We start from the raw sequence: 4,039 nt of genomic DNA on the forward strand, positions 1-4,039 counted from the left end.
AGCTGGAGAGAAGAAAAGAAGGAGGGCTCCGAGTTCCCTGAGCTCGGAGAAAAAGAAACCAAGGAGAAGGTTGGCTCGTAAGCCAAAGGAAAGTTCCAGCTCTCGAGTTCCTGAATCGGACTCGCTTTACCAGCTCAAAGACGAGCCCGAGGAGGATGATCGTTTCGTGGCCTGTGAGCCATCCGTCCTCGAAGAGCGGGTTGCAACCGAGGGGGAAACAACGAAGGCTAATCCCCCTCAGGTTCAAGAGGCTAGTGCAGAAGTGAGGGCCGATACTTCTCGAGAGGCCGGCTCCACCCGCCCGATATTATAGAAATTTTGGGGTCACCTTCATTTACAGAGTCCATGTTTGATGAAGCCCGAACGAAAAAGAAGTGATCCAACGAAGGGGCTCATGGTGCGGACGATCCCCTCTGTTGCTTTTTTGATGGTGTGGACTCAACCATTCTAGAAGACTTCTCTTGGTTGAATGATTTAGAGGTGTCGAGGAAAAGCTTATCCTCGAAGGTCGGTGGGCCGAACTCGAGCCCAAAGTTGATCAACCGGTTCCCCGCCCCGAGCATGGATCCCGGCTGGAAGCGGTTAGTTATAATCACCGTCCCGGAGGATGCCCGGGTTTTTTTTGGCCCTATTGGAATAGCTAGCTACCTCAGGTGCCTAGTAACCGAAGAAGATCAGGTAAAAATGAACGAGTGGGATGCGCTGTGTTACAGTAGGCGATGAATCGGGTAAGGCGTCATTACACACTTTTGTCTTCGAATTTAATTTTTGATAGCTCTCATACCTTCTCCTTTTCATATCTTCATAGGCCTTGGTACTCCATCATGAAGCCTTTCTCCGGTACCTAGCTGAGGTTAACCAGCTCGAGGATGAGGTCAAGGAGCTTGGTGAGAAGAGGGGTATGTATAAGCTTTTTAGCGAGCAATGCAAAGAAGAAGTCAAGAATCTCTGGGCCGAGTTGAATGCGGATCAGAAAGAACATGCCGACTTGGTGGAATAGTTAAAGATCTTTGAAGTTAGCGATGATGAGTTAGGCATGGCGACTAATGGTCAAAACCTGCAGGTTCACCATAAGGTTGACATGATCGACCAACTTCGAGTCGAGATGGACGAGGTCAAGGCCATGGACGAAGAGTGGAAGGGAAAAATGTACTGATTGGCTTTGGAGAAGGAGACTGCATGGGAGCATCTGGCCTCGGTAAAGGTCCAATTTCGAATGGCGAGGGAGAAAGCCGAGGCTCGGGCCCAAAAAATCGAAGACCTCTAGTCTCAACTGGGCTCGACTATCGCTGAACGGGATGCCCTTGGCAAGGAGCTAGAAATAGCCAAGTCAATGACGGAAATGACCAAGGCCGATGCTGAAGAGATGGTGGCTTAGTAGAGAGTTGATGTTGAGGTGGCCCAGGACTGCCTGAAAGTCACTGTTGAATACGTGAAGTGGCAGTCCCGAAGAGAGGATCTCGAGGAGGTCCATGCCTGGGGTTTTGACCTGTCGGTCGAGATCGAAGATGCTAAATGGCTCGAGGCCGAGGGCAAGAAGCTGGCTGACCCCGAGGACAAGGAAGGCTCTGAGGACTCCAGCGAACCCAAGGGTGGAGATCAGGCTTAGGTGCTGGAGATCAGGCTTAGGTTCCTTAGAGATTTTTCTTTTGTTTTTGTGTTTTTGTTCATTTTGTTGAGGCCGTTTGGCCTTTGTAAATATCTTTATTGGAATATATATATTAGGCTTTCCTTTGGCAATTTTCGAGTTAGTTTCTTTGGTTTCTTCTTTATGATTGCAACAGGTTAGGATTTTGGGCCATGACAAAAACCTAGTAATAGGGTCTTGTTCGGAGGTTCGAACAAGGCTCGTTCTCGATGTAATTTTGTTTAAAACTTGTGGGGGATCGGTATGACCGGAAGCCTTTCCCGAAGTGCGTACTTAAACGTTTTTAGATTATAGTTTTGTCGAGGGTAGCCTTTGAACCGGTTTGGAATTTTTGAAGGCCTTATGTTTTGATTACGGGCCTCGGACGTCTCAGAGCCGTTCCTAAGATGGTCGTAGCCTTTTAAGTTTGGGTATTGCCTAATAGGCTTTGTACCCTCGGGCTTCGATAATCGAGCGATCCGGGCTTGCCTAAGACGACAGTCCCCAAGTGGGGGTGATCTCTTAGATCCGGATAGAGGAGGCCCTTGGGCTCAATATCTATCCTTAAGGAACAAAATGAAATAGTATTAAGGTACAATATATGTATCTATAAGGTAGAAACTCTCTTTTATTTCTGTGTGCAACATATAAGATTACAAATATGTACAAGCTACGTGTTATGGCTTAAGTGGTCGATGTGGGCATGGTTCATTTGACCGTTTGTCCGTTACAATAAATCCTATCCACCGAGCCCAGACCGTTGAAGCGCAAAGTTTCCTTCCTTGCTGAAATCGTTATCCGAGGGTGATGGCCCCCAGTATTCGAGGCCGATCGTTGAGAGGGCTCAGATACTGTTGATGCGACCCTCGACTCCGGTTCGTAATCGGTCTTCAATTATAAGTTAGCACGATTTATTGTTTCCTCATTAAAAATATTATTGAAAAAACCATTTGGGACAAAACCGTTTCAAGAAAAAAAGGGTGCAACGTATGCTTTCGGGCCTAATAGTTGCATCATTCTTTGGTCATTTCCTGCAAGTGTTAGTCTAATTCGTAATATATGTAAATAAAAGAATGGATGGGGTTGTACCTTAGTAGTAGTATTGTTTTAAGTAGATTACGTTCCAGTTGTTTGGTAGTTGCTCTCCGTTCCCTACTTCGAGTTTGTATGATCATTTGCCGGTGATCTCGATAATCCGATATGGACCTTCCCAATTCGATCCCAGCTTCCCCTCATTCGAGTTCCGGGTGTTCAGTGTCACCTTTCTTAACACCAAGTCCACGATATTGAAGTGTCGGAGGTTGGCTCTCTGGTTGTAATACCTTTTGATTCGTTGTTTTTGGGCGGCCAACCGGACGATGGCGACCTCGCGCCTATTGTCCAATAATTCCAGGTTTGTGCTTATGGCCTCATTGTTTTATTTTTTGGTCACATATCGGAACCTAAAACTCGGTTCTCCTACTTCGACCTGTATTAGCGCTTCGGCATCATAGACCAGCAAGAACGGGGTGGCCCCGATACTAGATTTTGAGGTCGTACGATATGCCCACAGGACTTCAGGCAAAATTTCCTTCCATTTTCCTTTGTCGTCGGTAAATCTCTTCTTAAGGTTTTGGAGTATGGTCTTGTTCATATACTATGCTTGCACATTCTCACTAGGGTGATAGGGTGTTGAGAGGATCCTTTTAATCTTATGGTCCTAGAAAAATTTGTTCACCTTACTACCGACAAACTGCTTTCCGTTGTCGCATATGATCTCGGCCGGCATTCCGAACTGGCATATTATGTGGTCCCAAATAAAATAAGTAACTTCTTTCTCCCTAACTTTCTCAAATGCCTACTCTTCGACCCATTTAGAAAAATAATTAGTCATAAATAATATAAATTGAGCCTTACCGGGTACCCATAGCAGGGGACCGACGATGTCTATCCCCCATTTCATGAATGGCCATGGTGACAGGACCGAATGCAGTAGCTTCCCAGGCTGATGGATCCTCAGTGCGTGCCTCTCACATCCGTCTCACTTTCGTACGAACTCCTTCGCATCTTTTTCCATGTCGATCCAGTAGTAGCCGGCTCTGATTATCTTACGAACGAGCGATTCCGCACTTGAATGGTTCCCCCAGGTGCCTTCGTGAACTTACCTTAAGATATATTCGGTATCTTCCGGTCCTAGATATATGGCGAGTGGTCCATCGAACGTTCTCCTGAATAGGGTGTTATCTTTAGACAAACTTAACTTGGCCTCCTTTGTGCGTAGGGATCCTGATTCTTTAGGATCCGAGGGTAGCTTCCCAGTCGTTAGGTAATCTGTATACTTATTTCTCCAGTCCTAGGTTAAGTTTGTCGAATTTATATCAGCGTGGCCTTCTTCCACTACCGATTTCATAAGTTGTACGACCGTTCCCGAGC

This window comes from Nicotiana tabacum, chromosome 17 (assembly GCF_000715075.1).
Source record: "Nicotiana tabacum cultivar K326 chromosome 17, ASM71507v2, whole genome shotgun sequence".
Lineage (NCBI taxonomy): Eukaryota > Viridiplantae > Streptophyta > Magnoliopsida > Solanales > Solanaceae > Nicotiana > Nicotiana tabacum.